Here is a 16,913-nt window from a genome sequence, read left to right on the forward strand (position 1 = left end):
GGTGATTGATCTTCACAAAATAAAAATATACTGGGGCAAATCAGGGAGTTCATCTGCGGAAGGAGGAGGAAAAACCTGTACAGAAATTTTTAGCAATGCAAAACCTGTCACAGGCAAAAGGGTGGAGAGGCCAAAAACCTGAAAGGTTTGGGAAGATTCAAGGGAACCTCTTCCCTTCAAAGATCACCTGACCACAACATTTGTTACTCCAACACAGAGTGTATTTGTCCTGTGCTCTGTCAAGTGACTGAACAGCTTCTTTCTTTTGTTGGTGGTTTGAATCTATTCCTTGGCTTTGTTGCAGATGTCCAGGCTCCAGTGCAGTACTGCAGAGATCACTCTTGTCTTTTCTCCCTTTTCTGAACCTGCCCAACCCTTGGCAATTTTAGAGGCACCCACAAGCAGAAGAGCATTCCCAAAGGGGTTAAAATACAGGGACACAAATGAAAACACAATTAATAAGTCTGCTACATAAAACACCCTGATGCTCACAACGCAGTCAGCAAGGGCTGAACGTTTTTCTTTGGGCTTCCTCCACTCCATGCCTGCAATAATGCATGGTAATATCGTTAGCATTGATTTGCCGCAAGGTGCATGTACTACATCTGCCAGCTAACAGGGGAAATGGAGGGAGCCTCTCTCCTTGAAGGGCTGGAATTACTTAATTATCCAAGGAAAATAACATGCAGATTTAACAGCACAGGGAAAGGTTAGGACTCGCTTCCCCCATTCCCAAAGAATACGGAACAACACTTCTCTGCTACGTGATCTCCATGCAAAGCAAAGACTCCTGGTTTGTTATTATTAATTACCCAGCTCCTATTCACTGGAATTCAGAGGTGTTGATACTTCACATCACCCCCAGCTATGCTTGCAATTCATAAATCACACTGAGAGGAGTTGCCAGGAGAGGAGAGGAAATGCTGAAGGAAACTTGCAAGCATCTCTGAATAGGCAGCTGCTGCTCAAAGAGGCTGCATCCCCTGCACAGAGTCAGATGTAAACCAGCATTAGTGTTATGAGGCAGCAAGAGACATGCCAAAAGTGGGCAGGCAAGACAAAGAAACAATGCATTCAGACAGAAAAGGTAAAGGAAAGCAGATGGTCCAGGGGATTAACCTTTCATCTTCACATCCACAGGTTAGATCAGATCAGATGCTCTGATAAAAGCTCAAAGGCTCTATTATGATTATTAATCTGGAAAGGGTTGACTGTAGTCCAAACAGAGAGAAAGGTGATAGTTCTAGTGGTCAAACCAGCACTGATTTCCCTTCCCCTGGAATTTAAAACCTCTTTCCCAGTTATCTGTTTGTAAAATAGATCTGAAATTGCCTCACCATATCAAAGGCAAAGTTCTTAACAGGGTTTTGGCCATCCCACACCTCCTACTTCTTTTTACATATACACCTCCCTCAGGAAGAGTCCCCTTTCCTGCTTCTCACAGTGGCTGTGCTGAAATTATTGTGTCCTTTTAAAGGAATTGAGAAACGTAAGTTTGATACCCAAGGAACTTCTCTCTAAGGCCAGTTAAGAGACTGATGACCACACTTTGTTACTGACCCCACTCAGTTGCCCTCTGGCTGGCAACAACAGGACACCACCAAATCAGATCTGGATGAAAAACAGGTTGGGAGCATTTGGACCCAATTTTATCCCTCTCTGTAAATGCTCTCCATTCACAGGGTTGCCTTTTTGGGTTGGTTTTTTTTTTTCCTCCCCTTTTCAAAAACCATTTCAAAGTTACAAGCAGTTGATCCTTGAAAGCGAGGTTTGCTTGAAAGGAGTGGCAGCTTCTTGTAGGGCTCAAAAGGTACCTTGATGAAAAAGAGAAACTTAAAGGCACAGAAGCCCTTCATTTGGCCACGCAGCATCTCAAGTTCAGTATTCTTATTTTCAGGGAAAGGATTTTCTCCTCTTCCCTTCCTTCTACATTTTTCAGTTTAACCCACAGAAACTAGATTTTAGGTTGCTTTGTTCTTTTTCCATTGTGGAGTGTGTGTGTTTTCCCTTTCCTCACAATGCACCTCTTCAATACTTTGTCAGCCCTGGAAGCTTGACAATGTGGCAAAAGAAACAATGAAAGTAACACAGAAACAGAAAAAGAAATCAGCTGGAAGTTATTCATTCCAGTATTCTACAATATACTGAAGGGGAAAAGGGACAAAACGGGGTTAAAATATCATCTTCAAAGACCACTGATCTGGAATTCTGAGATTTCTGGTCTCAGTGAAAATCACAAAAAGGAGAGACAAAAAAAATCACAAATACCTTAACAGAGGTAATATTCTCTTTAAATGTTTAAAATTTTCTTTAAAGAATTTTTAAACAAGGTTTTTTATTAAATGAAACCCTGAATTATTTTGTAAAGTTTAGAAATAGCAGGTTCAGCCTGACAGTTTGCTTTCCACACGTGGATTTCTCATTACTACCATAATAGCATTTTTATGTTGCAATTAACTTTTCCCGTCCCAGACTGAAGAGACTATTTCTTATTCTTCCTGCTAGACTTTCCTCTATATTCTCTTCATCACTGCATTACCAGCAGAGGAGATTCAGAAGTGCTTTAAGCTGGCAACTAAAGAGTTTTTCCTGCCTAGGTGTCTCATTGAGGCCCACCTTTATCACACGAATAGACACAGGAGGGAGCTCAAGCAACCCCATTCACACGGAGGTTACATGTCTTCCTGCAGCATCTGAAGTGATTTAATACCTCTAATTCTCAATTCAGGGTTCCTTTAGGTCTTGGACTTGGATTTCCACGCCTGCCACAAGAGAAGTCTCATTTTTTAGGTAGCAAAACAACTGATATGTGTCCCCTGCATACCAGAAAAAGAAAGATCTGTAGCAGTGTTGGCTGAGCTGAGACCAGAGGGATGAAATCTTTGCTCACCAGATTTGGCAGCTGCAGATGCGGCTGCACACACACCTGCAATGTAACACTGCTCTTAGTACTCCTGGCTGAACCCTCAGCTGCTTTTTATGTTTGCTCTTGTTTGTGTACTTCTCTCTCCTAGCTAGACCTCACAAAGAAAATCCTGAGTTTCTCTTCTTTAGCCTCCTCCTATTCTGCCTGAGCTGGAAGTCCATGGGCACAGAAAAAGGACACCTGGGGAACAGGGAGCAGGACTTCCATCTCTTCAGAGGATTGTTCTATTTGTGCAGCCACCAAGGCAAAGCTCTTCCAAGTAATGCTCCTTTACCCTTTGTGTTCCTTTCTATAACAGATTTCATCTTCCTTATTTTGTCTCCCTTTCTCATTGCCCTTCATAGGAATATTTCATAGAACCATGCAATGGTTTGGATGGGAAGAGACCTTTGAAGGTCATCTGATTCCTACCTGCCTGCCATAGGCAAGGGTACTTTTCATGAGACCAGGTTGCTCGGAGTTCCATCCAACCTGGGCTGGAACATTTCCAATTAAGAGGCATCCACAGCCTCCCTGGGGAGCCTTGCCAGTGTTTCACCACTTTCATCATAAAAAAAATTATTCTTTATGCTCAATATAACATCTTCTCTTTCAGTTTAAAACTGATGACCTTTGTCCTGTCATTGCACGTCTTTGGTAACAAGTCTCTCCTGTCCTATAAATCCCTTTTATGTACACAAAGGCTGCAATAAGGCCTTCCTGGAGCCTTCCCTTCTCCAGGATGAACAAGCCCAACTGTTTCAGCCTTTCTTCACAGGAGAGGTGCTCCAGCCCCCTGATCACTTTTATGGCCATTCTCTGGACTTGCTCCAACAGGTCTGTGCCTTTCCTGGGCTGAGAGCTCCAGAGCTGGACACCATACTCCAGGAGAGGTCTCAGAGAGCAGAAATAAATGGGCAGAATCACCTCTCTCTACCTTCTGGCTCTGTTCCTTTTTTGTGCAGATTGGCTTTCTGGACTGCAAACACACATTACCATCTCATGTCAAGTTTTTCAGCACCAAAATAAAAATATTTGAAAGTGCTGCTTTAACCCAAGTTCACAATCCTCATTAAAAATAAAGCAGTGCATGAGAATCCAAAATAAATTGGCACCTAAAATGAATTCACTAAAGAGAGAATCTAAAGCCATAGCCCTCAGCAGATATTGTCACCTGTTTCCACATCACACACACGAGGTCAGGGAGCCCTAGAGGCAGCTAATGTAATTAAATGGAGATTTGAATCAGATCATCTTGAAGTCAAACAACTATGAGCAGACACCATGATTAAGTGTTTGCTCATTTGCCAGTCTATGGACAAAAATAATTTTATTTTGGCACATATTTCTATAAAGAATGGAGTAGGCACTGACAGTGTGGCCTGTTATTCTAGGTTTTCCTTCTATCTCTAACATCAGCAGTGTCAGGTAGATTCTGGAGAAAAAGAGAATTTGGAAATCCTTTTTCAAAAGGCGTTTTCAAGGATGTGATTATTTACTGTATTTCTTTGCAGTCCTCACACTATGAAACCCAACTTAGGCGTGATCTTTGCTCACCAAAGCAATAGTGATCTGCAACAGCTGCAGCACCAAGAATGAACCTGGATGCATTAGAAGAGCCCAGTAGAAATCACATGTCCAGGAGGACTTCATTAGATGTAAGGAAGATTATTGTCTTTTATCTTCTTCCTTATTTCCCTAATTTCTAGTGCTCATGATTGATTCAGGGATGTGATTATTAGCCACCTTTTTGCTGGAATGCACTGGCTGCTGCTAGTTGTCCTCTTTCCAGTTAAACCCATGCAGGAGTCCCCAGCTGGTGCATTATCTTCCAGGCTTCTCATTTGCAAGAAGAGATCACTCTTCATTTGAGGGTTCATATAACTGGCTTCATTTAATTTTCACTTCTCCATTTCCCTTGTATATAGAGGCCCAGTTTTCTAAAAGGCCTGTTTTTCTGCATTAAGATGGTGTACTTTACATCCCTGAAGAGAACAGACACTCCACATTACCATCTGAGCAGACTCAGTGGGATATTGGAGTGCAGAATCCTCAGTCTGTTCCTCTGCCTCATTCATTACTGAGCAAATACCTCCACAGTGAACCAGTGAGTTGGCAACCCCATCTGCTCTGAAAATACCCTGCCACGGGAGGAACCAACAGAATGGGTGTGACATTCTTGTCCCCTTCTTGCAGCAGATCCCAGAGGGCTTTGCAAACGGCGTAAGTCTTGAAGGGGGATGCAGATTTCACATTGATTTTTCAAATTATTTAAAGGATGTAAAGTTAGAACAGGCTCAGCTGGGCAACCGTGATAGTGTCAATAGCAAAATTAGCTGAAGAGCCCAGAAATGTTGATGCTGTTCTGCCTTCTGGTCAGGTCTTCTGCTTAAGTTCATTTCCCTCACTGCTCTGAGCAGAGGTCTGAAACTTATTTTTGACAGGGACTGCACCTCTAAGGGGAGTTTCTCCTTATTTGTATGCTCCCTTTCCCAATTCTACTGCCTCAGAAGTCCTATTCTGTCCCAGACCTGCATATTGGCTTTCCACAACCCTGCTCATCTTGCATGGTGCATTGATCTATTCTTGCTGAGACTGAAGGACAGAGGTGCCTGCAGGAGTAGCATTTATGCTGGTTTGCATAGCAATGATTACAAAGGTGTACTCAGCAAAAGTACAATCAGCAAGTCCTTGCCAATATCTCCCAAGAGAAGCAATATTAAAGCCTAGATTGTTACAATACTCTCACTGACAAAAGGGTTTCGTACTGGAAACATCTTTTTAAAATATCTGGGCACTGCTGTTTAAATACAAGCTCCAGTCCTAGCCTGGAGACACTGAAGCCTCAAACACCCAGGATGCAGTGGGAAAATCAAGCCATTTCATGACCACACAAAACCTCCTCCAGCTGCTGCTCACCCTTGTTCACAGAGAGAAGTTCACTTATCTCTTCCAGAGACAGCATATTCAGACTTGCAAACCCCTGACAAACCCAGCAAAGACTGATGCACTCTGTTTCCTTGCAGAATGCTCAGGGCACCTGCCCTGGCCTCCCTATTTGATTGTCACCACAAGAGCCACAAGGGAAGAGCAGTTCTCTCACAGCCACAGCAGCAGGGATGTATCTGCCACCTCATGTTAACTGTTTTATTTCTTACAGGGAAGAGAGAATGCAAGGGAGCCCAAAGAAGGTGAAGTAGGAGGTGAAAAGAGGAGGTATGTCTTAACTGGTGATCAGACGTGTGAAACTGCTCATTTGGGGCTTCTTTCCTCTTCTTTTCCTTGCCCAAGATTTTCTTTTAAGCAGCATTCCCAGATGCTGTCTGCTTTTTCCTAGCTATTTTTCACTTGTCTGTTTTATTTCTCTAGAAGAAGAAATAAAGCTGTATATTTTCAGCCAAACTATATTAGTTATTGAGTGTTTGCACTGTTTTTAGCAGAAAGGCTAAATGTTTATTAGAAAATATTTTGACAAAGGAGGAAACTAATTTCCAGCTAGCTCTAGCTGTAGGAAGGTGAATATAGCTCACTGAGTCTGTAACTGTATCAAAGGTTTAAAAAGTGCCAATTTAAAATCTAATCCTAAAGCCCTTGCATGAGTGGTCCTATTAAAAGGAGAACAAATTTACTTTTTGCCTTCAGATTTATACTGGTTGTCAATATAAGCAAATGAGAATTAAAGAAATTCAGAACCACAGTCTGTTCTAAGCTGCACCACTTCAAAGAAACTCTCCAGGAGTCAAAGGATGTGCTTTTAATTAGCACTGGAAACACAGAATTGAATCAAGAAGATATAGTTTTTAAGTTAACAAAGGTGGCATCATTTATACACTCTAGTATCTCTGAATCATACAGTACATTTCAAAGACAAAAGTTAGGATGCCTCCTTCATTATGAACTCATGGTAACTGCTAAGTATGCACTCACCTTCCTTTAGTTACTGAGGTTTAGTCAAACAGCTCTTCTTGGTCAATCTACCTGAACATTGCATTTTGTAAGTATCCCTGCATCTTGGTGATGTCTGCGTGTAAGCACCAAAAAATTATTGCTCTGTTCCCAATATTCCACCACTTGTGATATTTTCCAAGTAAACAACTCTTTCTCCATTGGGAAATAATATCTAGGCTAAAATCAAATTGTGAAATACTAAAAGAAACTTAGCCTCCTCCATATTAATCTTAAAACATTTATGATAGATCAAGGCATTCAATTTCCAGATCTAATGAGACCTTTGTGCTCTGAGGCAACTCCTCAGTTTATAAGGAAGGAGAGTAGGTTTCACCACTCCTTGGGCACCTGGCACAGAAAATCCTTCTCATATTGTGTAATTACAAAAATGGAAGCCAAATCATTGTTTTGTCTGGTCCTGTCCATGCTAAATCTGCTTAAATCCCCTGTAAAGCCTCCTTAGTATGGACATAAACTACAATCACCCTATGATGCCCTAAGCAATGAACAGGAAACTGGTCTGTGTGAAAATATGACCTGCTGAGTGACTCTCTCTTGTGAAAATCTGGCTGTTGGTGACAAGAAGAGATAGAAGAGGACGGAAATTGTCTCTGAATCTTAGAAAAGGTATGGGTGTGGGCAGAAAAAGTTGCTGACAACGTTTTATTGAAGTGTAAAGTAAACTTAGCTTTTACATGTTACAATCCTGGTCTAAAGGTGGTCAGTGTTAGAGTGCATCTCGTATCTATATTTCTGGTCAAGTTGATTTCTTACTGAAAAATAACACTATTGAGGTAAGGCCAGTGAAACCCAGAGAAGTAAGCAGAAATTCATGTTTTAAATAGACCAACAATTCCACTTGAGGATAAGATCCCACTACCCACATGCTCAGTCCTTGAGAGCAGAAGTTAAATAAGATCAGGGTCAGTCTGTCTGTAGCGCTTGTACTTATTCCAGCCAACATTCACATTGCTCCTGCAAACCAGCCCACACCTCAGTTTAAAACCTCTCAGACCCATGCACTGAAAAGAGAGGTTCATCCCTCCACAGTCACCCTCCCAACCACACTGCACCCAGTAACTACTCAGCATTTCCAGATTTCCTCATATTTCCTGCTTCTTCATTGGTTTCCATCCTGCATCACAAATTCACAAAGCTCCTGTTGAGTTAACCTCAGAAAAAGGACCTGAGCCCAAAATGGGGTTTTCAACAGTTCTTGGCAGTGGCCTAAATTCAATTTCTTGGAGCAACTGCAAAAAATTTTTACCAAAAGCTCTTTTAGGCATATCAGATAACCCCACTCCAACTCTGTATCAGCACTTTTTGCTGCACTGCACTTTGCCATCTTCTTTGCATTACAAATGCCATGTATATTACAAATAATAGGCAGACAGGAATCCTACACCATTTCTTTGAGCCCCTTTTCTCCCCCTCACCAAATACAGAGACAGCTGAAGAGCACAAAGATGTTTATTCTCTCAGAAAGGGCAGCAGTGCTTTTATTGACTAATGCTGGCTTGGCACAGGAACTCTGATTAACTCTTATCGTGTTAAGTCACGTTGTTTGCAAATTGTCCCCATTTCCCTCCCTCAGCCTCTCCACCAAAAAAACCCAAGAACATCCCACATATTCAAGGAAAAATGGTAGTATCAGTAAAGGAAAAAAATAGAGAAGTTTTATTCTCTTTTTGAAGGGCACATGTTTCTTCAGAGGCAGACTTGGTAAGGTTTTCATAATGTTTGCTGACCTGAAAAAAAATATTGCATTTCCAGAAGTGTGAAGGAATTCTGTTCCATTAATTCATTTGCATTTCATCCCCCATAAGATTAGGAACATAACCCTTTCTGTCTCCCCTGTCAGCTGACATTCCACATCACAGCCAGGCTGAGGCCACTGTCACGCCCCATTAAGCATTAGTGGACTTTGCTCAGCCAATACAAGTATTTAAAAACTCCCTAGAAAACACATTAATCAAACGGATCCGCGGTTGTGTAAAATCAAAGTTTTTAAATGTACCATATTTAATACGCAATGGACTGTCAAGCACCTCCAGCATGCCAAATTGCCACAGCTCATTGCATCTCCTGGCTTATGAAAAACATGTAGAAGTAGAAGCACAGCCCTTTTGATATGCCTACTTTTTCTATATCTTTGTTTCCTTAAAAAAAAATTCAAAGCTCTATTCTAAATATAGAAGCAACAGAAAAAATTTAGTACAGAACATAACCTGAGCAGGATCATAAAGCCCATGTCAGATCACAGTATGACTTATTCACCTGTGTGGGAAAACTAATACATATATTCACATGCCCCATAAAATTTATGGCTCTCATTTTAAAACAAAGGTGACAAATACTTGTGCAATTTAGAAAATGGACCACTTTTCATGATTTAGCAGAGACACACGCAGCATACTGTGTTCCAATTACAAACTAAATGGCACGCATTCACTGGCAAATGAGAAACAGAAAATTATTTGCTTTGAGTGTGTTGAATCTTGAGAGAGAATTCGAAGTGGCACAGCACAGAAAAGATCTCCAGCATGCATTTAATCCCCACAGATCAATGCTTGAGGCTTCACACATGAATCAGTGACCAGCACAACATCAAATACCCCTGTCCTGTACACAATAATAGTATTACACAGCCCAACAATAAAACATTCACCCATTCATTTGCCTCTAGTTGCTCTGTGTTTGCTCTTGCTGGAAGCTCCCCAGAAAGATCTGTCACTTCTGAACTCATGTATGTAATATACAGGGCATGGCCTCACCTTTAACTGGCTGTGGCAAATTTAAGTCACATAAGAAAGATGGGTAAAAACTCAGAGTTTAATGCTGGGGAGAGTTGCAGTGTTTTTCCAGGGTGTGCCAATCTTTCCTCCTTTTACCCTCCTGTGCCATTGGAACAACCCTGGGCAAGAGGCAGCAGTCAGGCTGTACTGGGGGGTAAAACAGAGCATGTCTAAGCCAGTAACACAGGAAGGGCAATGGGAGCAGCATCTGTCCCTGGGAAGCCAAGAGCTACCAGAACACTGTTCCTGATTCATTTCTGCCTTATACTGCCCTAATTCCATCACCTGTGAGAGAGTTGCAGCTAAATAACAGGTCCCCTAAACTCAAGGCAGTTACTCCAAATTTACACCAGGAGCTGAATCTCTCAAGGCACATCCAAAGCATGTGGAGGTAAGAAGAACATGTGTGATTACAGGAAAGGCAAACACAGCAAAATAGCGACTTAGCTAGCTGAATAACAAAGAGAAAGCAGCACTCAAGTTGCTGTTTATACTCTTCTACTTCCATGCAAATGAAACGAACCTGAATGCTTGCCTAAACATGAGGGTAGGAAATGCCATTCATCACATTTACTCCTCATCCAGCACCAGCTCCGCAGCTAATCTTCCTGAAATAAGGTTTACAAAGGTGCTGAAACGAATAGAATATGTTCTATTTATGTGCTATGTTCTAATCAAGCTCTGCTGCAGCTTGTTTTTCTAACGGGAAAAGGTGTGCCCACCAGTGAGGGAGCTGGCTTAGCAAATCCAAGGCCCTGCAAACAGGAAAAACATGCATGGAGTCTTCTAGAAGAAAAAAGTAAAGGAGTACATCTTTAAAAATCCCTGCAGAGTCAAGAAGAGGCTGGAATAATTCCACTGTCCTTTCTTGTCTCATTTGAACTGAGTACAAGAAGGGCCTGAGGCAGAGCTACCAGCCAGGAGCACACCTCAGGAACACAAACCTGAGGAGAGATGCTGCAGAGGTGGACAGCTTGTGGAGACATGTGAGCTCACCACAGCAGCAGTGCAGTGTAAGCCTCGGGTGTGAGACAGAGAGAATGCTCACTGGACTGATGAATACAGGCACATACACAAGATAATTTGGGGGCGTTATCTAGTCCCATGTCTCCTTTCATTGACATCACTTTGGAGTTTGGAATCTGACAAATGAGACTGAGCTACCCAGGACTTCTACTCAGGATTTCACCCCCAAGTAAAGGCTGGATTAGCAACATCACAGGAAAACACATTCCTTTCTCCACCAAAGCTCTAAAGCTGTGCATCATTCTGAAGTGGAAGAATAATGTCACAGTGGTAAGAATCAAACCATACAAGATGCCAAAAGGTGATAAATTCAGCTTTGTATTATACATAATGTATATATACAAAAAGAGTGATGGCACATATTCCTTCAAATCCCAGTCTCTCCCAAGTTCTGAAAACAAAGTCCCAGATCTCCCTATATATTTTGACAGGAATGGCTCAGGGGAAAAAAAAAAGAAAACCAAACAAAAAACAAAGATACCAAGGGGGCAAGTTTAGTGCAAACCCAAGAAAGCCTCAGTCTTTTCCCTAGACTGCACTTTTCATTCATTTTGTCTTACAGCACAGTACAAATTGCTGAGCTAAAGAATCTCCTGATTTCAAACATAAAAGCACAGAGTAACAAGGCCGTGGTCTGAAGGATCACTGCTTTGCCTTTCTCATACTCAGACAATCCTTGCTCTGTTCTGCACAGAGAAGGAAACTGTCCACCCTGTTCACACCACATCCTCCGGGACAGATGAGCACCCAACATACCGAAGTGGCTTCCCCCAATACACTCCCTGAATTTTTAGTTATTTAAAAAGAACAACAGCAAACAAAAGCTCAATTGTGAGTACATCCTGAACTTAAAATCATCTAGAAAAGACCTTCCTTCATTCCCTGCTGTAGCTTTTTTTATTGCTGCCAGCTACACCGCAGTGCCCTAGGGTAAGTCACAAAATTCTCCATTCTTTTGAGACAGGAATAGTTCAGTTTAGAGAAGGAGCCATTGTCCATGTGACGAGATGCATGTACCTGATGTCAGCACTGGGTTTGGGAAATAGGAAATCAAGTTGAGAGAGAAGAAGAGGGAGAACTTCACTGTAATACAAATGCACCCACATCAACACAATTTGATTTAGTACTCGGGCAAGAACTCCTTACAGAGGTACTGAAAATGCACTTAAATATCACACCACTTGTGACTCTGTGATATTGGATGTGATACAAAGACTGTCACTGCCAAGAACTGTTTTCATACTAAGCAGACTGTAAAAAGGATAGGAAGAGAAATGAATAATTTGTAGCCATCAAACCAGCACTGTCTTACAAGAGCTGGAGAGCAAATGCAGATTTTATATTGTGCACAGAAGGAGCAGCAGGTACCAGACACAGTGCAAGCTACCTGTCTCATGCATCCATGCTTCAAGAGCTCCATAACAGCATAGCACATGAACCAGCACATCAAGTTAAGAAAAGGTATTACACATCACAGTCTTGACAGAATCACGCGGGGTTGTGACTGAAGTGCAGGACCTGGCAGTTCACCTTACTGAACCTCACACAACTGGCATTTCAATCCAGCATGTCCAGATCCCTCTGCCTTCCTACTCCACAGCAAATCAACACTCTGCCCAACTCAGTATTGTCTGTAAACTTGATAAGACTGCACTCAATCTCCTCATCCAAATCATTGCAAAGGATACAAAACAGGGCTGGTCCCAGTACTGAGCCCTGAGAGCACCAGTCGTGCCTGGCTGCCCTCTGGGTGCAGAACCACTGCCCCTGGGCCCAGCCACAGAGCCAGTTTTTAACCTAGTGAGGTGTATTCCCATCCCTCTGCAAACAATTGCTCCAGGAGAGTGCTGTAGGTAACAATGTCAAATGCCTTACTAAAGTGCAGGCAGACACATCTGCAGCCTTTCCTTCATCTACTAGGCAGGTCACCTTGGAACAGGGGAGCAAGTTGATCAAGCAGGACTTGACTTTCCCAACGCCATGCTAGCTGATTCCCTGCTTGTCCCATATGTACAGCGTGATGTCACTGCTCCATAACATTGCCCAGCACTGAGGTCAGCAGTGCTCCCTTCCACCAGCCCATCTGTCTGATACCAGACCACACAGAATAAGAGTTAAACTCTTTCCTCAGACAAGAAAGAGAGATTAATTCCCAGCTATCCATACGCAAACCTCCAGTCCTAAATGCTCATCTCTTACAGACTGATTTCTGATCTGGCTTCAATACTGTCAGGATTGTGGTGGGAGGACCACACTCCTCAGTTTGAGCCCTTTGATTCCAGAGCACAGTCAGAGCAATCAGACAAAATGAGGCGCACACACTGTAAAGGCAGGGTATGTGAGTAGCTTTGCATCTCCATGTCAAGTCTAAGACAGCAGCTCCCAGTGCTTGTGGTAGCAGGAAAGGCAGATTCTAGCAGCAGCAGGATGGGGATGCTGGGCAGACCTTCCACCATAAGAACTATTTCTGTAATAACATTTTCAGAAACTGCATCTGAGGAGGATGTTATAGCCTCCCTAGTAAGGAGGCAAAGGGAATATGACAAGAACCAAGTAAGCCTACTCACTTGTTCAAAGGCAGAGAATTACAGTCTATAGCTCTGATACCAAATGGTAACTCCAAGCCTCCAGCTGCCTTCCCTTGCCAGAAGTTGGCAGGCATCTGCTATAAGCATGCACCTCTCTGGCTTGCTGTCAGGCATCACCAAAGGCTGGAGAGATGATAGATCTACAAAGATCTAGCAGAGGCACTAGGACAGGATTTTTGTCATTTCCCTCCCTTTTCTGGGGTTAAAGACCAGCATTATAGTCTGCTGAAAAGTCCAAAAGAGGAAAACTAATAATTTATGTAGCTGTTAATGATTTTAATTTATTTTTCTATTAGATTTGCTGACAATTGCTTGTCATACAGTCTAGAAGTTGTTGTGGATCAAGTCAAGGGTAAATGCACACAATTTCCTCTGTGCCAGCCGGACTTCTCCAGCTCCAAAGATTCCCATGCTACAAGCCTCTCTCTCCATCACAGCTGCCACAAAACCACAGCCAGACGGAGCTGGGATAGCAACAGAAGGCAGGAGACTCTACAAGCACCATCTTCCTTTCCCCATCTGGGAGACTACTCAGAATTCAGGCTCCATCGTGGCTTCTCATCCTCCCAGGCAGGCTCTGGTAGCTGCTGCTCAGGCTTCCTGCACTTCATGCTTCCTGCTAAAACAGTGTGTTGTTACTTGCAGAAGCTAGATTGCCACATTTTCAACTTTTTATATGAAATTTTGGTTAAAAAAGAGAGCTAGTTTAGGGAAAAAGTATTTTAAAAATTTAAATAAAATGCATATTTTCTCTTCAAATTTGTAACAATCAGCAGGCAGTTTGTTTTCCCTGTAAAGAAGATTCAAAACTAAACTATGCATGCTTAATAATGGCATTTTATTTTACAAGTTTTTCTAAGTACTTCAATTTTTCTCCCCACTTCTTGCTGTCTCCTCCTATTTATAGAGAGACTTGAAAAAAGTGTGCAAGTTGCTTATTCCTCCCAGCCCTGTCAGAGGGTTTAAAAGAACATATTTTTCATAAGATAATCAGGACTTACTTAAAAGGCTTTTATGAAAAGCAGCATTGTGTTTATGCTTTTTAGAAGCAACTAAAAATTTCACAAGCAAATTTGAAGTCAATAACCATTCAGCAAAAAGCTTTCCTTCAAAGAACTTTGACTAGCAGCGACTGAAATCTGACAGTCAGGATGAGGCATGGACTTGGATCTATATTAACTCAAAAGCACCTGAGTTCCTCCCTCAGACACATCTTTATTACTGTGGTATACATAACTAGAAACTCAAGTTTAGTGTTGAGGCAATTTGACAACACATGTACACCTTAAGAAGTTTTTTTTGATTGTGCAAGGCATAGTGAGGGCTACGTATTATTGCACCTCAATGTCAATCTTCGTCAACAATTATCAGAATAACTTTTTCTGCTCCCCCCCACCCCCCCTCCCCAACTGAGACTGATTTCTTTTCCCACTGAAAAATAAAACCCTCATTGCCATGGAAATTTACTAGTAAATTCCCATAAGGCATAGTCTTATTCTGCCTTTCCACTTACAAAATTAAACTTAAAAAGTGACAGAAATTGGCCAAGGGCAACAATGAAGGAATCATAGTGGGTGCACTGAAGGATCACAGTCAAAGCATGCAGTTAAAGACTAATAAGAATTGTGGCTTTAAGGCAGGATCTAATAAAAAAAAGACAGAGCATGTTGTATTAGTTGTTGAGCAGATGACATTAACAAAATGCAGGAATGGGGGGAAAAACAGCTTTGTAATACATGAGGTGCCTTCTTTCCAGTAAGAGAGAGTTGTTAGACCATTGCAAGAATTCTGCTGGGATGAAGCAGACAGTTCTGTCACCTATAGTCACAAAGAGCTACTAAGATCAGAAATGGTGTGAAATAGGGCTAACAGTATGATCAGGAAGAGGAAAAAAAAAAAACCACAAGTGGAACCTTGATTATAAAAACAAAAGCGAAGCCAAACGTGATCATTCTCCACACAAACCTTCAGTAATTATCACTAAGGAAAGAATTAACATATACTGACATTTTAGCTGGGGAATATACAATGATTTCTAATCCCAAGTGCTGGACTATCAATCAACTTTTTGGTAGCAATGACTCCTAGCTGGTTTTAAAGTGAGTTTAATCAGTTAGTAAAACAGTTAATGTCTTTGGCAGCACAAACCTGGACTTCTTGACACAGAAGATTCATTCCACAAATTTTCTTTCATGTTCCTGATCTCCTAAAGACTAAATGAATCCATGTTTCCATCTGCTGGGTTGAAACATTTGTTCAACAACAATATTCTTCCAACATTTATCATTGTCACCTGTTCGTTAAGCACTGTATATGGAATTACAGCTCTACCAAAGAAAGAACATATCTAGGCTCTCCCCATCTAAACAGAATGCTCTTTCATCCTGTTATGTAAGCTTCCTTCTCCCCAAAGGAATCTCAAAACACTTAAATGCCATGCACTGGTTTACTGTACACAGAGATTTACCAATTATAGCGTGCAGCTCCTCTGGGGTGATGCGTGTCATCTGTTCTAACAGCCCACGGCAGACACGCACAACAGACGAGAGCGTGTCCTCCTGAACACACCAGGGAGATTCTCTGGGAAACAGGCTGGAACTGCACTAAACTCAGACTCTGGCCAGGACTTCATGTCTACCACCTCCAAATGGTCCCACAATGTCTCGGAAGCAACAGGGTTGTTTGTTTTAGGCTATATCCAAATGAGGCTGTAGAGTTGCAGACATCAGGACGGCACATAAATGGTCTATTAAAAAATTGATAAAAGAGCTTAGGACCAAGGATCACTGTGAGGCAGGATAAGGATATTTTTCCCAATGTACAAATAAACCATGGCTCATTGTACCTAAGTAATTTCTACATAGTAGCGAAAGAAGTCTGTGGTGAATTGAATATCAGTTCATACCCAACTTGTTCCTCCTTTAGCAGTTCTTAAAGCTGTCCTTTGCTGCAAAGAATAAATATGAGGTTTATCTATGGAAATGAAAAATTCCCATGCTTATGAAGTATCTCTCCCCAAAACCCCAGACTAATTTCCTGGTTTTCAACAACTCCTATTTCACCATTTCCAGTATCTGAAGGATGTAGGTATACCCTGTCCTTTCAGGAAAAGTTGCCTCCATACGTTAATTTCCATGACAGCCTTGACACCCATTTGTCTATGTGCCACTTAAGAAGAGTAGATTTATTTTTAGTCCAAGGTCTGCCATCAAAAGCAGTGAATCCATTGTGTCCTCCATAACAGCAAAAATAAAGTTTTGCACTTTCATGGTTTTACCCATCAAAAGAGCTCCCAGTGCTGCAGGAACTGATGCACCAAGGGGGGTCCGTCAAACAGATCTACTCCATGACAACAATGTATATAGACTGTGACTGAAATCTCCCCATGGTCTCACAAGTGCAACGCTATTTTCAACCTTGTTTTAGAGCTGGGGTAAAAGAAATCAAAGAAATTTGCTGCAGAACAGGGCATTGAATTTAAATTACTCAGTTCATGCGCAGAACTTCTAAGCCCTAGACCAGTCTTCCCTTTACCATAAAAAAAAAAAAAAAAAAAAAAAAAAAAAAAAAAAAAAAAAAGAAGAATAGAACAGATCACGACGTGCTCAGGTGACAATATCATACTTCTCTAAGCTGCATATTTCTTAAACT

The sequence above is a fragment of the Sylvia atricapilla genome, chromosome 8 (assembly GCF_009819655.1).
Source record: "Sylvia atricapilla isolate bSylAtr1 chromosome 8, bSylAtr1.pri, whole genome shotgun sequence".
In the NCBI taxonomy this organism is placed as follows: Eukaryota; Metazoa; Chordata; class Aves; order Passeriformes; family Sylviidae; genus Sylvia; species Sylvia atricapilla.